At 42.3% G+C, this 26,007-nt stretch overlaps 1 pseudogene; it reads right to left on the reverse strand.

Moving 5' to 3' along the window:
- Positions 1-24,311: 24,311 nt before the first annotated feature.
- On the reverse strand, positions 24,312-24,528 carry LOC128116321 (small nuclear ribonucleoprotein G-like; annotated as a pseudogene).
- Between the last annotated feature and the right edge of the window lie 1,479 nt (positions 24,529-26,007).

Here is a 26,007-nt window from a genome sequence, read left to right on the forward strand (position 1 = left end):
TTCTTACTGTAGGAGCAAGAAGCCACCCTCCTCTTCCCCATTTCCTTCTGCTGCTGTTTTGTTTCTGAGACAGGTCTCACTTGTGTAGCCCTGGCTGGCTGGAAACTCACCATGTAGACCAGATCATCCTGGAACTGCAAGGTCTACCTGTCTCTTGCTCTCAAGTGCTGAGAACAAGGGCATTTGGTCCCACTCTGCGTTTTGTTTGTTGTCTTTAGTTATGATTTGAGACAGGCTCTCTTGTAGCCCAGGCTGGCCTCCAACTCACAATGTAGACAAGGATACCCTTGAACTTCTTCTGATCCTCTTGCCTCAGCCTCCTGATATTACAGGTATGTAGTACCACCACTGGTCTAGCATGTCAAAAGCAAATGACCCCCACTGTCCCCAGAACCACCAAAATTCTTACTAGTACACTGAATAGGATCACTTTCACAGCTTCTCTGAACCATTGGCATGCCATCCAGAGCTGCTGGGCTCTTTTTCATCACCTCAGGGAGCTGTAACCACAGAATAAAATCAACTCCAAAGAAATCTGAGTCATGAGATGGAAATAGCTGGCTTCCTGATGCTCTTAAGTCTCTTGATCCAGCCATACCTGATACCTTGTTGACTCTTTGATTATGTCAATAATTTTCTTTCATCCCCTTGAAACTAGCTTAATTTCTGTCATAGACAACCAAAAACGTTCTATTAAAAGTTGCAGATTATTTTAGGGACTACGTGCTTGTGAATATGCATGAATGTAGAGGCTAGAGGTCTGTGTCAGGGGTCTTCAACCCCTCTCTACCTTAATAAGCACGTATGTGGTGATATTTTGTTTGTGCTCTGACAAATAAAGCTTGCCTGGAGATTAGAGGGTGGAGCTAGTCACTAGTTAATGACAGAAGCCAGGCAGTGGTGGCACACACCTTTAATCCCAGCACTTGGGAGGAGGAAGCAGGAAGATCAGGAGTTCAAGGTTGCCCTGGGCTATACGAGATTGATCCAGTCTAAAAGAGAAGCAGAGCCTGTTGGTGGAGGCTCATGCCTTTAATCCCAGCACTAGGGAGGTGGAGATAGGAAGTGATATGACTAGGCGGAGAGAGGAATATAAGGCAGGAGACAGGAGCTCACCCCTTTTTTTGGTCTGAGTTGTTATGGAGGTAAGAGGTGATTTTGGCTAGCTCCTCTGATCTTTAGCATTTACCCCTATATCTTTAGCATTTACCCCTATATCTGACTCCAGGTTTTTATTATTAAGACCAATTAGAATTTGCACTACACACATGTGTGCATGTGTGTGTGTGTGTGCGTGTGTGTTTGTGTGTGTGCACGTGCACGCGTGCATGGGAATATGTAAGTATGAGCACACAGTGTGTGCACCTGGGGGAAGATCCCTCTATTACTCTCCAAATTATTCCTGTAAGACAGTTGTCTCTTTCTGAACCTGGAGTTCATGTTTATCCAGCTAGGCCGGGAGCCAGCAAGCTCCATGGATCTTCCTGTCTAGCCCCCATCCCACACAACACCGGAGTTATTTGCAGTTATAGGTTATAGGCATGTCCAGCTTTTTCACATGGTGCTGAGGGTCCTCACGCTTGCATGGCAAGCGCTTTACCCACTGAGCCCTCTTCCCAGCCTCACAGGCGGATCTGCGGCAATTGCAGGCTTAACAAAGCAAAGTCAGATCCTAACACACAGCGGTGGAAACTGTACTGTCGTAGATGAGGTCAAGAGCAGCGGGCCACAGCACAGAGGGTGCAGGGGACCCCACAACATTCTGAAAGTCATCCCAACCAACTCAGGAAGTGAAATCTCCCTCTGAGTCTTCCAGTTAACAGCTGTTTCAGCCTATAAACAGAGCTTCTGAACGAGAGCAAGCACTTTCTGAAGTCTATAGAGGGCTGTTTGTTGCCAGTTTTGTTAGTAAAATGCAAGGAAGTCCTGCATACCTTTGCCACCCAAGTGCAGCCATGGGGATGGGGGGGGCTGGTTTCCTCCCCCCTGGGTTGTAAACTTGTCTTGTACAATTCAGCCTCTCTTGTTTAGGTAAAACATTCCCTGTTGCTGATTGGTCAATAAATAAAACACTGATTGGCCATTGGCTAGGCAGGAAGTATAGGCGGGACAAGAAGGAGAATAAAGCTGGGAAGTGGAAGGCTGAGTCAGAGACACTGCCAGCTGCCATGATGACAAACAGCATGTGAAGATGCCGGTAAGCCACGAGCCACATGGCAGGGTATAGATTTGTGGAAATGGATTAATTTAAGCTATAAGAACAGTTAGCAAGAAGCCTGCCACGGCCATACAGTTTGTAACCAATATAAGTCTCTGTGTTTACTTGGTCGGGTCTGAGCGGCTGTGGGACTGGCAGGTGAGAGAGATTTGTCCTGACTGTGGGCCAGGCAGGAAAACTCTAGCTACAGTTCCCCACAGCTGCCTGGTAGTGTGTGTGTGTGTGTGTGTGTGTGTGTGTGTGTGTGTGTGTGTGTGTGTGTGTGTGTGTGTGTGTGTCTTGTGTCGGTGAGGAATTCCCACTGAGCAGCAGGGACACCAGCCCTTTGGAACGCCTGGGTGTAGTGGGTATAGGATAGCAACTAATTGCTTCACTCAGGTGTTGCAGGTGCCCGGAGAAGCAGGCTTTCTTTGATGGTAAAACAAGCAGATATTTATTTTTACCAGACATCTTTTAAGCAGACACTATGACCCCAGTGGCAAAGCTCTTCTTTATTTTCTCTTCAAAAAGTCATATTTTCAGATAGCCACGGTGGTGCAAGCCTGTAATACCAGCCATTGGGAGGCTGAAGCAGGAAGATTGCTAAAAGTCAGAAACCAGCTTCGGCTATCCCCCCCCCCCCCAAAAAAAAAAAAAAAAAAAAAACAAACCCAAACCAAAACAAAACCCAAAACCAGATCTGGGAGCCAGCTCAGCTGATGTGATGGCTATTCTCGGTTGTTAAACTTAGCTACATCTGTAATTAAGGAAAACCCAGGCTGGGCACACCTGTGAGGAATTTTTTTCTTAATTAAATCATTTGAAGTGGGAAGATCCACTTCTAATCTGGGCCTTTGAAGTGGGAAGATCTACCTTTAATCTAGGCCACATTTTCTGCAGGCAGCTTATGTAAAGGACATGGAAGAAGGAAGCTTGCTCTCTCTTTGCCTGTTTGCTCTCACTCTTGCAAGTCCATTCCTTCACTGGCATCAGAGCTAACATCTAGTCTTGTGGACTGAACAACTAATGGAATCTTGGACCTTCCGTTGGTAGATAGCCATTGTTTGACTAGCAGGAACAGAGCTGGTAAACCATTGTAATACCGCCCCCCACCCCCATATAGGTTCATTCTATAAATTCCGTTCATCTAGATAACCCTGATTAGTACAGCTGATACAAAACTCAGAGTTCAGATCTCTAGAGCCTACATAAATGATGGACATGTGTGGTGGCTCACCTCACCTGTAATCCCAGAAGCTGAAGACAGAGACAGGCGATCCATGGGAGCAAAGTGGCTAGCTAGCCTAGCCAGATAGGTGAGCTCCGAGTTCAAGTGAGAGACCCTGCCTCAGTATATAAAGTGGAGAGTGATTGAAGGAGATATCTGTGTTACAGGGTGCCCACTGGAGAAGAACACTCAGTCTATAGCCAATTGAAAAACTTTATTCCAGCCACTGGGACTACATGTAGGTATTTTGGGATCCAAAGTGTAATGTTGAGTGTTTAGATTAAGGGGTTTTTAAATGTAAAACTCATATTTGGTATCTTGCTTGGCAGCTGCAGGCGGAGGTTTTGCAAGTAGTTTAACAGAAGCTAAGTTAGCTGAAGCATCTTGACCTCAAGTTCCTAGAATAGAGTTGGGTAATTTTCCATGGGGCATCCCTGATCAAATTCTAGTCAAACCTAAAATGGCCTCAGCAGGAATACAAGATGGAGGAAACTCTGCACTGTCTCACCCTGTCACACCTGCTGCCAGTCTGTGGCCTCCAAATGTATGCACGTGGGCGTGTGTGCATACCTGCCTACATACATACACACTTCATACACATACCAAGATAAACAGGGCTGGAGGCGTAGTTCAGTTGGGAGAGTGCTTGCGCAGCTTGTATGAAGAACTGGGTTCAAGCCTCAGTACTGCATGAAGTGGATGTGATGGTGCACACCTGCAAGTCTGCCTAGTACTTAGAATATAGAGAAGGTGGATCAAGAGTTCAAGGTTGTGATTGGCTACTCAGTTAATCAGGATTTTTCTAGAGAACAGAAGCAATGGAATGAATATATATTGTCAGGTTCAAACCCCTCCCCCTCAAATGACAATGCAGGTGACATCATCCTAAACAGAAGGATTCTGGGTAGTTAAACAGAAGGATTGCTACTGGGTAAAGGAGCCTAAAGGCTTCTGTTTATTAGAAAAGCAGATCTCTTTTTTAAATTATTCTTTTTTTTCATTTTTCTTTATTAAGAAATTTTCTACTCACTCCACATACCATCCACAAATCCCCCTCCTCCCTCCTCCCACCCCTCTTTCCCAAGCCACCCCACATCCCCCAAATCTAGGTCTCCCATGGGGTCTCAGCAGAGCCCAGCACACTAAGCCTAGGGAGATCCAAGCCCCTTCCCACTGCACCAAGGCTGTGCAAGACATCACACCACAGGCACTGGATTCCCAGAAGCCTGCCCATAGATCAGGGACAGATTCCGATCCCCCTGCCTGGGTTCTCCCCCAAAACAGTTCGAGCCAAACACCCATCTTCTGTATCCAGAGGGCCTGGTCCAGTCCCATGGGGGCTCCACAGCCAACAGTCCACAGTTCATGGGCTTCTGCTAGTGTGGCCCATCATCTCTGCACATCCTCCCATCATGATCTCGACATCCCTTGCCTGCAGAATCTCTCCTCTCTCTCAACAATTGGATTCCCGGAGCTCAGCTTGGTGCCTGGCCGTGGATCTCTGCATCTGCTTCAATCAGTCACTGGACAAAGGCTCTATGATGACAGCTAGGTTATTTGCTAGGCCGGTCACCAGAGTAGACCAGTCCAGGCACCCCCTGGACCACTGCCAGTAGACGAAGGTGGGATCATCCTTGTGGATTCCTGAGAGCCTCCCCATCACCCTGCCTCTTCCTATCCCTATGATGTCCTCATCTATCATGGTATCTTCCTCCCTGCCCTCCCACTCTGTCCCTGTTCCAGCTTGACCCTCCCATTTCCCTATGTTCTCATTCCCCACTCCTCGCCCTCTGTCACCCCCTGACACCCAGTCCACTCATGTAGATCTCATCCACTTCTCCTTTGCAGGGTCATCCATGTGTCCCTCCTAGGGTCTTTCCCTGTTAGCTAGCCTCTCTGTAGTTGTGGGTTGCAGTCTGGCCATCCTTTCCCTCACATCTAGTATCCGCTTATGAGTGAGTACATACTATGTTTGTCCTTCTGAGTCTGGGTTACCTCACTCAAGATATTTCTAGTTCCATCCATTTGTCTGCAAACCTCATGATGTCATTGTTTTTTACTGCTGAGTAGTACTCCATTGTGTATATGTGCCACATTTTCTTTATCCATTCTTCAGTTGAGGGGCATCTAGGTTGTTTCCAGGTTCTGGTTATTATGAATAATGCTGATATGAACATAGTTGAGCATGTGTCCTTGTGGTAAGATTGAGCATTCCTTGGGTATTTACCCAAGAGTGGTATAACTAGGTCTTGAGGAAGACTTATTCCCAATTTTCTGAAAAGCAGATCTCTTAAAGTAGTTCCTGTTCACCAAGAACTAATTCTCCAGGAGTCCCCCTTAGCCTTCCCCCCAAAGGCCAGCTACCTCTGGTAAGGTTATCTCACTCCCGGATTCCTACATCAGCTCAGGTTCATGCCCCGTGGACTGTCATATAAAAATCTGCTTGCTTTTCCAAAGTTTTGCTTTCTCTCTGCAAACCCCACCCCCCTCCCCTCCTTGACAGATGATCCCCCCAATAAATCTTTCTCTCTGTCCATGGAGTGGTCTAGTTCAGTAGTCTCTCTGTGCCATTGCATATATATATATATATATATATATATATATATATATATATATATATATATCTATATATCTATATATATCTATATCAGAAAGAGAGGTTGATTGGCTTACACAATATGGGCTGGGTCATCCAACAATGGCCTTCTTCACATTGGAAAAGCCAAGAATCCAGTGGCAGCTCAGCTAATGAAGCTAGGTGCTTTGGCAGCTGCCACCATTTGGCACCAAAGGCTTGGAGGATTCAGTACATTCTGGAACGTTTGAAGGAGCAGGGTTCTGATGCCGGCAAAAGGAAGAAGCAGCAGTAGTAGCCACTGTAGCAGAAACACAGTAGAAGAACGCGCCAGTGGGTCGTGAAAGCAAGCAGGCAAACAGCAAGAGACTTTTCTTTTGAGCTTTCTTTAACGTGGGCTGCCAACAGGTGGTGTCACCTGTGTTTTAGGGGAGATCTTCTGACTTCAGTTTTAGCAGATCAAGAACATCCCTCACAGACATGCTGTCTTTTAGTTAACCCAAGACCTAACCTAAACCAAGATTAGCTATCATGGTTATGTAAGGTCCAGAAACGTTGAAGAAGACCCCAGACTCAAATAGTATGGAAAAGCAAAGAGCATTTATTCTGCAGAAACAGCCAGCATATGGAGGAGGGGGTGTCAGCCACTTGTACAAAATGGTGACCCCAAACAAAGGCACACAGGTCCTTTTAAGCATAGTTTAGGGGAGTTTCAGGAACAGTTGGGTCATCTCAAACATAATTGGTTAAGCAAGCAGCAGTTACACTAGTATACTTTTAATGGGCTGAGGTTTAATCTTACCAATTTTTGGACATACTTGCACAAGTGTGGGCAAATCTGGATATGACTCAGATGGGAGCTGCAGGATTTGTCCTTGAGACATTGTGGGGCTGACTTAGACCTTGTATGTGTTCTCTTCCTCATCCCTGAATTCGAGGATGTTGTGGATAAATGGCCCTTTGTTGTGAGAGACACCTGTTTTGCCCCTCTCAGGGACCTGAAACCTAAATTCAGTTGTGAGAGTGGGAGACTTTAACCCCTTCAGTTACATAGTAAGGACACCCCAGTGTAGCCGGAAGATTTCTCAGTCTTGCCCGGCCCCACAGTCCCGCAGCTGTTTATAAAATAATCACTCAGAGGCTTATATTAATTACAAACTGTCTGGCCTATGGCTCAGGCTTATTATTAACTAGCTCTTACAACTTAATTCAACCCATTTCTATTAATCTATGTTTCGCCATGTGGCTTCGTGGCGTTACCTGTGGTCCATTACATCTTGCTCCACCGGCAGTGCTCAGCATCCCCTATCCTGTTTACCTCGCTCTTCCTGACACAGGGTTCCCCGCGTTACTCTTTCCGGTTCTACTACAGAAACTCCAGCACCACACTCCGTGCCTGTAACAGTTGGGCGGTAGTGGTGCACGCCTTTAATCCCAGCACTCAGGAGGCAGAGGCAGGTGGATCTCTGTGAGTTCGACGTCAGCCTGGTCTACAAAGGGAATTCCAGGACAGTCAAGAAGAATGTGACCCCTCTCCCTTTCCTTTTAAGAGGTCACATATGAAGGCAGGAAGCACTGCCTCTTTTGATCCATATAGCCCAAGGTCATAGGTGGAGCAAATACCACTACACCCCAAGTTACCTGGTCTCAAAACCCCAAAGAGCACTGGCTGTTCTTCCAAAGGACTGGGGTTAAGCTCTTAGTACTTACACAATGGCTCAGAAACATTTGCACCCCGAGCTCCAGCATATCTAATACTTTCTTCTGACTTCTGCAGGCACCAGGCACACATGTGGTGCATAGACATACAAGCAGACAAAACCATGGTAAAACATAAGAAAAGGGAATGGAGGTATTCACAGCCATAGATATGTTTGGAGGGAGCCTGCAGTTACAGGAATGTTTCATTTATGTTTTTAAATGGATGGTGCAACTCAGGATCATTTTGGTAGGATAGAGTTCATGTACATTACATATATTCTTCTGCACAGCTGGTGATTCGGAGAACAGCATGGGAACATCTGGGGGGTGGGAAGGGAGGGAGTGGAGGCTGGAAAGATATCCTAGTGGTTAAGTGCATTAGATCCTCTTCCAGAGGACCTGGGTTTGGTTCCTACTACCCACAAAACAACTAATGGCCAACTGTTACTCCAGTTCCAGGATTTACAAGGTCTCCTAGGGTACCTGGCATGCCTGTGGTACACCCAGTGACATACATGCCAGCAAAAGACTAGGCATAAAACAATAAAATGTGTGTGTGTGTGTGTGTGTGTGTGTGTGTGTGTGTGTGAGAGAGAGAGAGAGAGAGAGAGAGAGAGAGAGAGAGAGAGAGAGAGCGCGAGCGCACAGATGGGCAGATAGGGTACAGGTTCCAGTTTCAATCAAGGTTCATAAAGCATTTCCTGGGCAGAAAAGCTGGAGTTCCTCTTTACCCAACTCGAGCCACGGAGTGGCAGAATTAGACAGCTAATCAGAAGTACTTGTAACCTGATACCACATAAATGCTCTCATTTACATAACCAGAATTGCCTTCCTGGAAATAGTATACAAAGTGGCTTACCCCAACCCAAAGAGGGCCCTTCTTGTGTGCTCAACCATGAAGACAGCCACTTCAAAAGTAATGTTTGTGCCCTGGTATGATAAACCTTTAAGTTGGGTGAAAGGCAGTAGTAACTGTGGGTTAGAGTCTTTCCTAGTCTAAACAACATTTACCCCAAGAAGAAAGAAAACAAAATGTGATGGCCCACAGAGGCTTCCTAGTGAGGTCTTACTCAGGGTCAAAGAATCTGAGCTTGCTTTACCCAGCAGGGCTGCATAATGGGTGATTTGGCCACAGGCGTGGGTACCAGGTGTGCGTGGGTACCAAGTGTTTTAAAAGGATCTCTACTTGGCTGTTCAGTGTGCTTTGATCTTGATAGAGGGAGGTCTTTTGCTTCGCCCCTTGGCATATTATAAAAAGTTCTTTTGAATAAAGCTCTGGGCGACTGGGTATTGACCCAGGACCCTCCCGAAGCTATCCTGTGTCTCTGTCTTTCTTATTGTCTCTTTCTATCTTTCTACCTGGTATTTCCTTATTCCTCTCTCCTCCACCCCAGAACCCTTCCAAAGGTAGGAGCAGGTTGGAGCTGTACTCCAGCAGGCTCCCACAACAAAACAAAACTGGTAAGGGCCAGTTGATTCCATTTTTTCTTCCTTTTTTAGTTCAACAGTGTTAGACTTTGATTTATTTCTCTGTTGTTCCTTTTTCTCCTCTCTAATCATGTCCTCAGCTAAAGGTCAGTCAGCTTGCTCTTTTGTTCTTCCTCTATAATCTCGTGATTTACACGCCGTAAATTGTTTCCATTGTTTCACGGTAAGTTAAGAGAACTAGCTGACCGTAAAATGTTTCATGGTTTGTTAAGGGAACTGGCTGATGGCTAACTAAATTACTAACTGCAAAAATTCTGTTTTTGTAATCATTTGCACCTCAGGCGTGAGCTTGACTATGAAAAGGCTCCCTTGCTTTTCAGTCCTGGCTGCTTCATTCTCCGACTCTCAAGGAGCCTGTAAGTTTGGCCTGGCTCTAAAATAATTTTTTTTTTCCTCTTGCCACATCTTGGTGTTAGCTCCTGGTTTTTTGACACCATAACAAAAACAAAATAAGATAAAAAAAAAACCAAAAGGAACTTGAGACCTTTGTAGAGTCTTTAGTGAGTAGGAACAGTTGGGATCTTTATGTGAAATAGTACTGGAGTGCAGGTAAAAGGTTAATTTATTAATCAAAATGCTTGAGAGTTTCCTAACTTGCTCATTTCTCCTAATATTATTATAAATTCATTTAATGTGGCTTACAAAATATTATACATAAAATTATTAGTTTTTGTGGGCTTTATTATGTTAATCGTCTGTTCACTTCTGTTTCTATTTGATTAGTAGGTTTCTGAATTTATCATTATTATTATTATTATTATTATTATTATTATTATTATTATTATTTTGGCATGACTAAGTTAGATTTTACACTCTGCACACAGAAGGGACCCAGCAGTTTATAATTTCATGTGGGGTTCCACTTAATGAAAAACAGTTTCTTTATGCTTATGTTTCTGTTTTTTTTTTTTTTTTTTTTGGTTTTTCGAGACAGGGTTTCTATGTGTAGCTTTGCGCCTTTCCTGGAGCTCGCTTTGGAGACCAGGCTGGCCTCAAACTCACAGAGATCTGCCTGGCTCTGCCTCCCGAATGCTGGGATTAAAGGCGTGCGCCACCACCGCCCGGCATGTTTCTGTTTTTGAGATAGGGTCATACTATGGCTAGCCTGGAGCTATTTATGTAGATCAGACTAATCTTTTTTGTTGTTGTTTTTTTGTTTTTGTTTTTTGAGACAGAGTTTCTCTGTGTAGCTTTGTGCCTTTCCTGGAACTCACTTTGTACCCCAGGCTGGCCTTGAATTCACAAAGATCCACCTGCCTCTGCCTCCCAGTATTGGGATTAAAGGCGTGTGCCATCACCGCCTGGCTGATCAGACTAGTCTTAAACTCCCAGAAATATGCCTATCCTTGACCTCCTCCTTCAGTGTTGGGACTAAAGGCATCTATCACCATGCCGGGTGGTTTCTTCTTAGGCCACACAACCACAAATGATTAAATTCCTATGATCTCACTATAAAAATTGCCATTTGTTTATGGGATTCAGGATAATGACTGAATTCTATGATACATGATATGGCTTGTAGAATGAGAACTTCTATCGAGGTATTTGGAGGTCAATTGTTGGGTCCAGGGTCATGCAATAATGGGGGACAGACCATCAAAGCCTGTTAAACCAGAAGCAGACTTTATTCCAGAAACCAAAGAGGGGGAAAAAGTGGGAAATATCACCGTGGGGCACAAAAGCTTATCAGCTAGCTGAGACAATAGCCAGTGTTGGGGATTCTGGGGCTGCGGCAGCTGTAGGGGGGTTAGAGCCCCTTTTTATAGTAAGGGGAAAGCATTAGGCATGGACAAAGGAATTTTTACAATTTTGAAGTTAAACTTTTGGAGACAAATTGTTTTTAGGTTTTTAGAATTTCCCATTAACAAGGTTTCAGTTAAACAATATTTGTATATCCCTGCAGCCCTCCCTGACTCAGTTAATTAATGTTTGCCCAAACCTGCAACTCCCCCTGACATAGCGGGGTTCTCATGGGGGGTGGGGTGGAATACGAAACAACCCAAGGCAGATAGATTGTCACAGAGAACTCATTAAAAGTTAACTTCGGTTTCGGTCGTGAGTGGTAGGGGGTTGTGGAAGAATAGCTAACCCCACGGCTACAAAGGGCAATCTTTAGTAAAAGAAAACTAACATTTGGGTTGTTGGCAGATCTGCCCATCATAAAACATGGAAGGGTCCAGTTAAAGGTTAATCCCTTTGTGCTGGCCAAGCTGATGGCTGTCAGTTTCCATCCCTTAACCTTATTCCTATATTCCTACCTTTTTCCTATATTCCTATCTTATTCCTGTATTCCTATCTTATTCCTATGTTTCTATCTTATTCCTATATTCCTACCTTGTTCCTATATTCCTATCTTAGTCCTATGTTTCTATCTTATTTCTATATTCCTATCTTATTCCTATATTCCTACCTTGTTCCTATATTCCTATCTTATTCTTATATACCCTACATATTCCTATGTACCCTACACAATGCCCCATTTGACTAGATAGAAGACACTGGCCTGAGTTGCTCAGTGACATCAGTGCCCTTGGCATCCCTAGCCATATCATGGGTCCAGAAGACCTTCAGACTTTTGCCAGGTTGAGGGGTGAGCATGACTCTTTCCTTCTTGGTGGGGGTTGGCTTTCTTTTTGAGTGAAGATATGTGCTTGTGTTGAGAGGGACTCTGGTCTGTCTCCACTCTTGGCGTGTGTTCAGATGCACCAAATTCTTACTTTCACAAGGTGACACACAGGTCTGGTGTGCATATCCTCATTTCCCCCAGGACAAGCACATGAATACCTTTGACTGGAAGAGGTCACAGAAACACCACCCTCCAGTTCCCTACCTGTTGCGTGGGGACCGTTGTAGGTTAAGTTTCCCTGCCTGGCCCACAGTCAGGACAAATCTCTCTCACCTGCCAGTCCCACAGCCGCTCAGACCCGACCAAGTAAACACAGAGACTTACATTGGTTACAAACTGTATGGCCGTGGCAGGCTTCTTACTAACTCTTCTTACAGCTTAAATTAATCCATTTCCATTAATCTATACCTTGCCACATGGCTCGTGGCTTACCGGCATCTTCACATGCTGTTTGTCATCGTGGCGGCTGGCAGTGTCTCTCTGACTCAGCCTTCCACTTCCCAGCTTTATTCTCCTCCTTGTCCCGCCTACACTTCCTGCCTAGCCAATGGCCAATCAGTGTTTTATTTATTGACTAATCAGCAACACATTTGCCATACAGACCATCCCACAACAGACCGTCTTTACACACCACACACAGTTGTGGTCAGAAGGGAGGAAGGTGACATTTTAGTGCCTGTAACTAAGCATGAATTAGAAGTTGGCATGGGGACCCTATTCTATGTCGCAATGTTGTATTGACATCTTTAGTTAATACTTCCTAATACAGGAGCATAAGAACAGAAAAAGAGGTAAATCATTTTTATCTACATTTGGTATGATAGCATGCATTTTACTTTTAAAATTTATATTTATCATTACTCCCCCCATCCCCGTGTGTGTGTGTGTGTTTGCACCCATGGTGCAAATGAATACAAGTATCATGAGATCTTAAAACATACTGCCACCTGCACACAGAACTCTGTCCTTCCAAAGCCTTGTTCCCAGTGGCTCAGAAGATGCCCTGAGCCATTTTATTTCCATGTGGAGAAGTTGCTTCAAGTTGACTTTGGTAAATGTAACATGATTTTGTGTGTGTGTGTGTGTGTGTGTGTGTGTGTGTGTGTGTAATCCCAACTTTCAATTAAAATTTTTATTTTATTTTTGTGTTGGGTTCCCTGGAACTGGAGTTACAAATGGCTGTGCACCACCATGTGGTTGCTGGGAACTGAATCGGGGTCCTTTGCAAGAACAGCAAGGGCTCTTAAACCCCTGAGCCATCTCTCCAGCTCCATAATTCTAAATTCTAAAACATACGCCCTGGAAATGGCCCCTCGCCCACCGTGCCTTTCCCTTGTGCCCGTCCCTGCTCCAAAGATTACTTTGGTGTCTTTCTAGGATCTCCATCATTCCACAGACCCAAGCAGAGCTTCCGCTAGCCATCCCAGACTTTCTTCACAGTGACAGCACACGGTGAACACCCCTCTGCCCCTTGCTTTGTCACTGACCAACACCATCTCCAAATAGCCTTCTTCGTTGGCCTCTGCTTTAAAAGTATGTGTGATGCGGAACTTGGCCACGAGAGGGCAGAGGAGGATCACTTTTGCAGGAAGATCGTTCAGGTTCGGTGAGTCTGTATGTAAGTGTGCTTCTTAGCCTGATGACACTGGACACGGAGTGGTGGCGGTGGTGGTGGGGGATTTTTTCTTGACACTAGCCACCAGCAGTACCCTGTCCTGTGCCCTGGTGTGGGTTCCAAACTAAATAGGAACGGTTCTCGGTTCTGTAAAATTTTTTGATACAGTATGTTCTGACTAGTTTCTTTTCCCTCATTTAATCTCGGATCCTCTCCATATCCCTACCCATCCAACTCCACACTTTTTTTTTTTTTTATTTCTTTAGAAAACAAACAGGCAAACAATAAAACAAACAGGAATAAAATATAATAAACAGGAAAAGAAAATCAAAGAAAAAGCACGAGAAACACATATACATGCACACACACACACACACAATACACACTCGTGCATGCACGTATACCATAAACACACAAAATCGGAAACCATAGCATATAAGCAAAAGACTAAAAAGGTAAAAAAAAATGCCCAAACAAAGCCTCATGAAACAAAAATACTCAAAGATACCACTGAAGAACAAAGGTGAAGTTATGGTGACAATCTGCATCGTGACAAGGACAATCTGTGCTGTGAGGGTTAACAACTTCTAAAAACTAGTATAATTAGGTGTGAATAGGTTGCCTTCAGAGTTGAAGGTCACAGATTCAAAGTGAGATTGACAGACATCTTCTTGCTTGTCTATTGACTCAGAATACAGCTCCCTCTTGAACACATGTCGTACTGAGGTGATGGTAGACACAGAAGACTTTTTTTTTGTGAGTGTGAGGGGGTAAGTGGTCACGTGCACGGCATGGTATGTGTCATGGTGTATACAGGTCAGAAGAAAACCCTTGGGGGTCTGCCTCATATACTGTGACATTATTTTCTCTTGCAAGTTTCAATATATATATATATATATATATATATATATATATATATATATATATGATATATATGTAGCATGAATCTTAAAGGTACTTATTAATAAAATCAAACTTGAGGCCAGTTATTGGGGTGAATACTGGAAGATCGGAGAAGCAGAACAAGCCATAGCCACCTCAACCTCACCAATTCCTCAGCTAATTCTGTTTCCTCAGTCTGGAAGCCTCTGAGTCCGCATCCGAATGGCTCTCAGCTGAACTGTGTTGCTCAAAAGCCTAAAAGCTTAACCAGCTAAAAGCTTCTAGTTCCTGGTATTCACGCCTTATATACCTTTCTGCTTTCTGCCATCACTTCCTGGGATTAAAGGCTCACTTCTTGGGATTAAAGACGTGAGTCACCATGCCTGGCTGTTTCCAGTAAGGCTTTAAACTCACAGAGATCCCATGGATCTCTGTCTCCCAAGTGATAGGATTAAAGGTGTGTGCGCCACCATTTTCTGGCCTCTATATCTAGTGGCTGTTCTGTTCTCTGACCCCAGATAGGTTTATTAGGGTTATTAGGGTGCACAGTATTTTTTGGAACACAATACCACCACACACACACACACACACACACACACACACACACACACACACACACACACACACACATATAGTTCTGTATATTTAGTGTTTTAACTATAATATGTCTTAGGAGACCTTTTTCTGGTCTTGTCAAGTTAGGGTTTGGCATGCCTCTTGTATTTCTATGGGTGATTCTTTCTTTAGTTTGGGGAAATTTTTTTCTGTGATCTTGTTGCCAATGTCCTGAGCTCTTACCCTTCTTCTATGTCCAATTCAAAGATTTGATTTTTTTCTTTATTTCTGAGACTGTAATATAATGACACCATTTCCCCCTCCCCTTTCCTCCACCCAAGCCTTCCCATAAACTCCTCCTTTTTTATTTTTGTAGTTACACGCATATGTGTATGTTTGTACACATGTGTGCTCCTAAGTATAGCCTGCTCAGTCTGTATAATGTTATGTTTTCATCGATGTATGGATGTTTTCACCGATGACCATTTGACAGTGGATAATCAAGTGATGTGCACTTCCCTGGGGAATACACCTTTTCCCCCACTCTTGGCATTCCTTAGTTTCTTGTAGTTCTCGGTGTGGAGGGACGGGGCCTCCTTGTTTTCCTCTGTCCACTTCGGCATGGCTTTTGTCGTTCTCCTGGTTTACCTCATGTTTAGGCAGTCATGTTGGTGAGACTTTATGGGTGTAGCCTCTGAAATGACAAAGATTTGATTTTACCACAGTGTTCCACATTTCCTCAATGCTCCATTCCCGTGCTTGAAACACATTTTTACATTCTTTTTCCATTTGGTCTGTATCTTCTTTATCTTCAGGTCCTCATATTCTGTCTTTTGCTTGATTCATTCAACTGAGTTTCTAATTGGGATACTGAGTTTTTCAGCACCCAGCTTTCATTTCAGCTTGTATTGTTTTGAATGCTCACCTATTTATTGAATTTGCTTGTCAGGGGTCATTTAATGTGGATGTGTATTGGTGTTTTCTTAAACATCACAAAGACATTTCTTGTTATCCTCTTGGGATTAAACTAAGTTTTTGTTTGTGTTCCCTTAAATTCCTTGAATTCTTTGATAAATTTAATGATTTCTTTTTTAAAAATAAATTCCGTGTCCCGGGGTTCGTCTTGGTAGTTCTCCTCAGGGACCACTTTGATGGAAGACAGGCAGGTTTCATTATTCATGTTATTTTTGCTTTTATGACTTGACCTGGGAATGTGTACTTTATTCGTTGCTTGTGTGTCTGGTGTGAGAGCCTGTCACTCCACAGACTGGGCCAGTGGAGGAGCTGCAGGATCAGAACAAGGTCAGATAAAGCTGTGAATGAGCCATTGAATTGTACAGGCAAAGACGTCTCCAAAACCACGGCTCTGGAGCTAGGCCTGTGGTTATAGAGATGGGAGCAGCGGATGGGAGTCGGGGCAGTACCTCACAAACAGGGTAGCTCCTGGGTTCTTTTCAGAGTGTCTTCCTACCCCAACATCTTGAGGAATATTCCCTCGAGAAGTTTCAGTGTTTCAGGTTTTAAAATAAGGTCTCTGATTTTCTTTGAGTTGATTTTGTACAGGACGAAAGACATGGACTTAGTTGGATTCTTCTGTAGGTAGATATTTGGTTTTCAATTTTACCAGCACCATTTGCTGAATAGGCTGTCTTTATCCCACTTCGTGGTTTTGTATCTTGATAAAAAAATAAGATGGACACAGTTTTGTCAGTTTATTTCTGGATCATTATTATTATTATTATTTTTTTACTGATCTGTCTATTTTTATGTTGGTACCATGCTGTCTTTGTCATTATAACTTTGTAGTATAAATTAAAGTCAGTTACTATCATATCCCCAGCTGTGCTCTTCCTGCTCAAAAAATTCTCACTTGCAATGACATTTCAGGATATAAAATCAATATCAAAAGCAGCCTTCATATATACCAACAATGAGTGCTCAGAGAAAAAAATTAGAAAAAAATATATCATTAATAATAGCCCCAACAAGCTGGGTGATGGTGGCACACGCCTTTAATCCCAGCACTAGGGAGGCAGAGGCAGGCGGATCTCTGTGAGTTTAAAGCCAGCCTGGTCTACAGAGCGAGTTCCAGGATACGCTCCAAAAGCTGCACAGAGCAACCCTGTCTCAATAAACCAAACCAAAAACAAACAAACAAACAAACAAAAAACCAAAAACCAAAACCAAAAAAAAAAAAAATTCCCCTAATGCAGTGATTTAACAAAGCAACTCCACGTAGTTTATCTGGTAGTTAAAAGGAGGTTTATTTCGGGGTAACTTACAACCAGTAAACGGGTCAGTTACAGGGTCCGGGAGAGGTGAGGTGCAGTTCAGTGTGGTTCTCTGGAGAACTCTGACTTGGTCTGCAATCTAGCATTCAGGATCACCAGGAGCCAAGAGGGGCGGCATGTATGGATCTCAGGGTCTTAAGGGTCCCTATCTTGGCCATGCTCCAGGGGCAGGTCATACGTAGGCATGTCAGTTCCCGGCTGCCTCACTAGGGGCAATGCTTCAAAGTCAAAGCTGGAACAGCTATCTACTACACAGCCCCAACAAATATAAAAGGTAACAAAGAAGTGAAAGACTTCTACATTGCAAACTTTAAGACATTGTAAAATGACATTAAAAGAAACACAAGACTATGGAAAGAACTTCCATGCTCCTGGATTGGCAGAATTAACATTGTGAAAATGACTATACTACCAAATTTAACCTACAGATTCCATGAAATACTCATCAAAATTCTGATGGCATTTTACACAGATCTAAAAACCAATCCAAGAATTCATATGGGACCACAAAAGGCTACAAATAACCAACAAATTGTTTTCATATTTGCATTTATGGGAAGATTTTTTCTTTAAACTGAGCTTTTTTTCTGGTAGAAACTACACAATTGCTTCTTCACAATTTTATGTTACATATTTTTAAAATTTAATCTGGCTAGAATCCTCCTCAAGAATAGGCTGTATGGATGGTGGAAAAGCATGATTCAGAGCCTGGCTTGCAGCTTTAGTCATTTTCCATCTGCTCCCTCTTGGACAAGTTGCTTTACCTTTGTGACACATGATTTTCTTTCTTATTAACTGAAATGAAAGACATTTTGATGGTGCGATTATGCTGAAGCAAAGGTGGAATGATACTTAATGTGGCTTGTACTTTGTGCTTTAAAAGGGGTTATCAGACAAGAGAGGCTAAATTATGCTGTGGTAACCAACAGCCCAACTCCTTGGAATGTACAAAGATTTTTCCTTTTGGATTTCAGGTCTAACCTTGGCTAGCAGGGCTTTGAGTTCTCAAGGGGTGACTCAAGGACCCAAAGTGATACAGACTATTTCTGCATGTGCTTCTCTGATGTCAGGAACAGTAGAGAGGCGATTTGGCAAATGATACTTTGGCTCTTATGATGTCTGCCTGACAGTGACACACTTCCTTATTACTCACATTCTCTCGGTCCAAACAAGGCACATGTCCATGCTTAATTTCAAATTAATCAAGCAGTGTGAACTCCATGCATTCTTAAAGGAGAAAGCCAGAGATGTTTGCTGATAGACAATGCATATATACCCTACAATATTTGTAGTATTCTATATAGGTCATATTCTCAGTCAATAGATGCTTAGTGATACATACCAATATTTTTGGGGTTGAATTTAAGTCCACACTTCTCTACTTGGGTAGATTGTCCAAACCTACTTTTGATATGAAGATAGAAATTATCAAGACCTTTATTTTTGTGGTTGGTTCAATACTAATGCTGTGAAATGCCATGCATCTTTGTCACAAGAGCACTGGGTTTGAAGGTAGGAGAGTGGTGACACATTGTCTAGTCCAAGGTCATAGCCAGTCTTCCTTTATGTTTCCTCTATTTCAGCCTTCTGTTGAATGCATACACTGAGGGTTTAGCTAGAATTTCTTACTGAGATCCATTTCAGTAAGGTCTTCTTAGCAGGTTGATAATACACATTTTTTTCTTTTACTCTTTGAATACTTCAGAGTTTGGTTCTACTCATAAATCTTGACATGGTGCTAACATCTGGTAGCACAAAAAGACATTATTAGGAAAATAAAAGTGATTGATGCCTCATGCTCCAACGGTAGGTTGCTTTAATGTGATTGTTGTTTTATGTCTATGTTTTGTCCCATTTTGGTTAATCCGGAGACAAAATATTTCACTTTAGTCAGGAGCATGCCAGGTGGTACATAATGCCATCATGGAATATGCCGTTGCTATGGCATCCAGAACCTTATTCCAGCTCTATGCTTTTACTGTCTTTCTGTTTTTGCAGAGCAATAGAAAGAAGCAGCTGCAAATCAGACTTTAATGTTTTAAGTATGGCCAGGAGGTTTTGTTCTTTATCAAAATAGATGTTCTTTTCCATTGCTCTCTCTCTCTCTCTCCTTTTTTTTTTGAGTGTGTGAGCAGTATCACTGGGTAATTTACAGCATCCTTTGGTGTTGATAGATGCATTCTTGGGTAGAATATTTTAAGTATTACCATTCTAAAGTTGAGCCAGAGAAATGCAGCACACATCTGAGACACATATGAGTCAACGGAAGGCTGCCAGCCAAAATTCCGGCAAATGAAATGACTCTTGGTTAAGAACATCAAGATATATAAATTGTATAGTTGGTTTCCTAGACACTGAAGGTTAGGAAGACCTGCGCGACAGATCCCAAAGGAGAACTGTAGACACAACAGACTGAGGAAGTTAATTTGCTTTATTTAAACCCTAAACCATATGGTAGTAACCTGACAACAAAGTGTAATATTTGGTATGACCTTTAAGAAAGAGGAAATGCAATTATGAGTTTCACAATCCCTAAAGTATGCTTGATAGATGAGATTGAATGTTACACAACAAAATAATTTTGTTGAGAAATGGTACACTAGTCAAAATTCAGCTCATTTATTCATGGCTTCAATGTGAAGCCCCAAGAATTGCTGAAATAGTCAACAATTTTCATTCTTATTTTTATCATGGAAATCATCGTCATCATCATCTTCTTCTTGAAAACATTCATTTTGTTTGTGTGTGCACACACACATAGTGATCAAATGACAGCTTTCATGAGTTGGGTCTTTCCTTCTACTACGTGGTTTCTGGGGCTCAAATTCATGTGCGTAGGCTTGCTAGACAGGTGCGTTTAGCCACAGAACCATCTCACCCCATCTTCTTTTTTTTTGATATTGTAATTGAACCTAGTATGACAATTGGACCTCACACAAGTACTTTGTCTCCCAGCCGTCCTTGCTTTTTTAAACAGAATACTTTAATGGCCCCATATTATTCAAAACAAATGTCAAGAAAACCTGCTCTAAATTTATCTTTTAGTTTTGATTTTCACATATGCTCCCTAAATAAAGCATTCCATGCTTAATTAAGCATTAGGCACATGATCAGATAAGACATAATTGAAGGGACCCATGTACTGTGGGGTGCTCCCTTCTGGACCCGGGACTGGGAACATACCATACCCAAACACCAATTTCTAAGCACAAACCAAATACAAAGAGATCCTCTATTAAGCAAGGAAAAGAGACAAGGTGGCTGAATCAGAATTGGGCAGAAACAGTAGCAAATAGATTTGCAAAGTGTTAATTTTATAGGGAAAAGGGGGAGGTCTGTGTAAGAATGAGCTAGGACGTCTTGGTAAGTTCTGATTGGGTATTTTAATGAGGTTAGCCAAAATAATTAATTTTGATTGCTGGACCTTGGTGATCAGTCACAGGAATGAGTCAGGCATAACAAAGTGGCCAAATAAGGGACCTTGGTGGCTAGCTTTAGCAATATAATGTAACAGTTTAGCAAGGGAGGGGGGAGGGGAAGGGCAATCCCCCCACCCTGAGCCATGTTTGCCAGACTTGGGCATGCTAGAGCCCTTCAATAATTATTATAAATAACAATGGATTATGTACATCAGAATCATTGTCAAACATGCTGTGACTGATGATTGAAGGAACTGATTCAGGCGTAAGTGCAAAGATTATGAGGAAGTCAGATCTCTCATGATTTGAGTGTAACCGAACAAGTTCCATTGTGAGGATACCATCTTCTCACACTTGTACCCATGGAACCATCTTCTCACACTTACACCCCTGGAACCAGCCAGCTCTGCACACATCATTGTGTCAGCAGCTTATGCATAATATTATCTGGACCCTGCTTTGTTTATGTTATCTTTGGAAAAGGCCATCTAACACATACAAAAAACAAAAGACCAGCCCTAGGCAAATATTGGATTGAATTCTAAGTTACATAAACAACATCTGAAGAATTCAGAGGAGGGAAAGCATAGTGTATTGTTTGATATACTTTGGTCACAGGAAAACATGTAAGAGCTGTAAGAAGTAAACTAAGATTTCAAGTGGGTACATTCGACTTCGAGTTCAGTAATATTCTCCTCTCTTTACTCAAATCCTTTTAGTATCTTGGTGATGATTTTAGACATGATACAAGTAAAGGACCCCTAATCTGAAATCTAAAATTCAAAATGTTCCTAAACTTGAAACTTTCTGGGTACCACAGTGATGATCCCAGTGGAAAAATCGTACATCATGAAACTTTGTTTCATGTACAAAATTACTGAAAATATTACATAGAATATCCTTGAGGCTATGGGTATATAAAAATTGAGAAGACGGCATCTTCACAAGGAAGCTTGTTCGGTTACACTCAAACCATGAGAGATCCGACTTCCTCATAATCTTGCACATTTAAAAAATATTTAGACTTGGGTTCCATTCCCTAGTTGAATCATTATGTATATGCAAATATTTCAGGGTGACAAGACTCTGAAGTCTGAAGTCCTTCCGATCACTAACATTTTAGATAACGGACACTCAGAATTTGTGCATGTAATTTAGTCTGTGCCTAAAAGCACTCCTGACACACTGCATTGTCACTCCCATTTTTGATTAATAGAACAAAATGACTGCTTCACCTAAAAACTAGCGTGTGATTTCATTATTGACGAAAACAGATAGAAGGCAGAAAAGTCATTAAGTTAGTACCAACACTTGTGTCCTTTCATGCCTCTGAAAATAATCTACACCAGCAGTTTCCTGTATCTGGTACACCACATAAGAAAAATGGGTGCAAACGTCAAGCTATATGGGTTTATAAAATCCTCTAGTTACTTATACAATTAATATAATATTCATTGTGTAACATGCAGAAAATAAAAATAAATGTAAAATTGGAACAAAAATGCAAAAAGCACCAGTAATTTCAACTCCAAGATATAAAGCAAGCACATGGAAAATCATGTAGATATATAAGTATAATGCAACTCATATCTATTCATAAATGAACCTGTGTTTACCTATATATGGAAGACAAACTTAAGAGCTAATGTATGTTTACATTTGGTTTACAAATATATATTTTTATTACATTGGGCTTACAGCATTAACACTATATTGAAACCTGAACATTTTTGTACATTGCATTAGTATATTTAAGTATATCTTCAATTTTTATTCATTATCTATTTTAACCATCCTGCCATTGTTGGACTTTCAGACTGAGTGCCATATAGACAGACTCTCACTACGTAGTACAAGCTGGCTCTGAACGCATGATTGTTCTGTCTCAGCTATTTTTTCTTTTTAACTTTTTATTGATTTTTTGTGGATTTCACATCCTGCATCCCGATTCAATTCATCTCCCCATCCCTTTGTATCCACTCTCTGCCCTTGCAAACTCTCCTCAAAATAAAATAAAATCTAAAAGAAAAACCCTAAAACCAAACCAAAACAAACAAAAAGCAAACAAAAATCAAACCAAACAAACAAGATCAAAACAACCCCTCCCCCCAAAAAAAATCTCAGCATGGAAGCTGTGTGACAGTGAGTCACACAGTTTACCCTTTAGTCCATACAGCTTTACTTTTAAGTGTTCAATGAGTCTGGTCTAGTTTGAGGCCTCTGGCTTCTGCTACACTATCTGTACCCTCGCTGGGACTCCTCTTGGATATCCTATTGTTGCCTTGTGTCATGGAGATCCTGCAGTTTTGGATCTGCAAGTCTGGCCCCTTCACATGCTCCAGCCGTTCATAGATGAGGTGGGTGTTGGGGTGGGCTACCTTGCAGTCCTGGTTCTGGGCCTGGGTGGTAGCTGGGTTGGTCAGCCTGCCAGCTTTCCCTTATTGTCACCACCCCAGCGAGCTCTCCAGCACTGCCGGGGCTAGCTCACCCAATGCAGCAGGCATCAAGGGGTGGGGCGGGGGGACAGTTAGTTCTCCTGCTGTCATGCCCTCGTGCCTGGCTCACGTGCACCCATACCACCAGGGCCAGCTCTACTGTTTTGCCCAGGGTGAGTGCTGCAGTTGGTGAGGGGCAGGACCAGCTTTACCCCTCTCACGCCTCTGAGGCCAGCTCTCCAGTCTGCTGCAGGTGGCAAGGGGCGGGGTGGGGGGCATCTTTCCTCCACCCATGCCACCAAATGGCATACGGAGAGTGGGGGGCAGAGTCAGCTCTCCTGCTCTCACACCTCAGGGCTGGCTCACCTGCCTCCCCCACCAACAGGGTCAGCTCTAGTATGCTGCCCACTGCCTTGGTTTCTTAGCATTATGGTGTAGAAGGATCCGTTTCCAGCTCCTTCTTGTACACATTTGTTTTTAAAAAGTCCAGCAATCAAATCATAACCGAGTGCTTAAAATTAAGATCATTCAACATATAAAAGGATCTATATCTATATCTATATCTATATCTATATATAGAGATATATTACCATTTTTTTGTCATCACTAACTGATTGTATTGCTTGGTGTAATCAGTCTGAAGTCAGACAGAATGACCGTGACCCAGTCCTTCCCATGCTATAGTTAACTTTCTTCTCAACAGTGTTTTATAGCAAAAAGGTTGCAAGTGTTCTGTTTTGAGTCAGAATATTTAATTTTCAGCTTGACGATGAAAGGAGGCATTTAAAACATGTTTCATTTCTTTAGAGGAAGTGAGAAAAACCTTTGGAAGTCAATGCCGCTAATCTGTCTTGGATACTAGCATAGAGTCATAGTGTCATAGAGTCACTCACATGCAAGAAACCTCTGACGTGTCCCTGGTGCTGGGGACTGAGACTAGGGCCTTACCCACGCTAGGCCAGTGCTTTACCACTGGTTAATAGTCCTAGCACTGTTTTTGCTACTATTTCTTTTTCCTTTTGAGGTTAAGTCTTTTATTCCAATAATGCAATTAACGCAGTGAAGGAATATATCTAAATTCAGGAAGCTCTACAATTTAGTCACCTTGACTTTTGCTTTTAATTTCCAAAGAATTATTTATTATACATCCAATAATTTTTTTTGAGTATCACAAAAGTTTATTTATCAAAAAGTGTCATATGAAAATGTACATGAGCCAATTCTATACCCCAGTCAAAGAGGCCCTTTGGGGAGGCATGTGGACTCCTCTGCTGAACAGCCATTGTGAACAGCCATTGTTTAGACTTTTTCCAAGGCTTCTAACATGATGATGCTGTTTCCTCTTGTGACCACCATGCCGATGTTATTTTATTGCCCATCTCCACACACTCATCAATCACAAGATTCATAAAGATCAAAGCCCCGTGGTATTCCTTATCCATGTCTGCCACCATTTAACTTCAGCGATAACTTCTGGTTCATAAATTTCCAGTTCGGGAGGGTGGGCCTTGTTCATGGTGACCCCTCAGCAGGCTTGGCACGATGGCAAAGGAGTGGGTGGCCACATATCTAATGATTTAATATATAACTTAAATATGAAACAACTGTTTCTTTTACTTGTGAAGAAAGTATATCTTTCTTATGGAGTCATAAAATCAAATAGCCAATGTTTCCAGCAAACTGTCAGTCTCACTGGAGGAAACATTGCTAGGGGTAATGTTTAGAATCTCTGAAGTAGTTTAAATAAAGTGAGCTGCAGAGTGAACGCATTTCAGAAAGCCATGAAGTATGTGTCAGTTTAGGTCCAGGTCAAAAGAGCCTTTGCAAGGCTGAAGGAATTGCAGCATTGTGTGCAGATGGCCAGAGCCTCTGTAGTGATAACTAGGATGCACTGTAGAGAACAGAACTGAGACCTGTGGAAAAACCTAGTCTGAGGAGATTTACAGACAGAAAAAAAAGGGTTGAAGAAGAGGGATCAATGATAAGCATGGGAATCTTTGTCTCGATTTTGAGGTAGAAAACAATCTCAGAATTACTGCTCCTGTCCCAGAAATAGGGTGGATTGTTTCATTCCTGTCTTCCTGCTTCACTTGAGAATTTAATTCCAAAGCTTAATTTTAAGTATTGATATTCTAAGCTTTGTTGGATCACCAATCTGGAAGTGCTTAGACAGGGTGCCAAATAAATTCTCGTGGAGAGACATGATTATGTTGTAAGTAGTCTCCTTAATTAAGGAAAGTTAATAAGGTGAAGTGATCGCTCTCAGGGATTGGTGTTTCCAGATAATCTTTAAAATACCTCATTCAGCAAATAGACTTCATAATATGAACTTCCTTGTATTATATCCATCAGACTCTTAACTTTCAAACAACAGACATGTCCTAAAGACAGATCAATTGGCTAAACACTTACAAACTTACATCACTTTCAAAAAACACTGTTGTGATTTTCCATTATAACAGAAGATAAAATTTATGTTAAATATATCCTGGAAGTTAATCTTAAAGAACAAATAAATTCAGGGATAGAAGCGCCCCACCTCTGCTTATCATAACCAGTAGGTAAGTCAACTGATATTAAACAGTAACCACTTAAACGTTTGAGTATTCTCTTCCTATTTTCTTGTTTTTTTGTTTTTTTTTTTTTTTGGTTTTTCGAGACAGGGTTTCTCTGTGTAGCTTTGCGCCTTTCCTGGAACTCACTTGGTAGTCCAGGCTGGCCTCGAACTCACAGAGATCCGCCTGGCTCTGCCTCCCGAGTGCTGGGATTAAAGGCGTGCGCCACCACCGCCCGGCCTATTTTCTTGTTTTTAAGATTACAGTATAATTTCCTTATTTCTTCCTTCCCTTCCCCCCAAACCCTCCCTTATACCACTTCTTGCTCTTTTTCAAGTTAATGGCCTCTCTTCTCATTGTGATATGCATATATGTATGTATACACATATGTATTCCTAAATATGACCTGCTCAGTCTGAATAATGCTACTTGTGTATATC

The sequence above is a fragment of the Peromyscus californicus genome, unplaced genomic scaffold (genome assembly GCF_007827085.1).
Source record: "Peromyscus californicus insignis strain IS unplaced genomic scaffold, ASM782708v3 Scaffold_20__1_contigs__length_68692818, whole genome shotgun sequence".
Taxonomy (NCBI): Eukaryota; Metazoa; Chordata; class Mammalia; order Rodentia; family Cricetidae; genus Peromyscus; species Peromyscus californicus.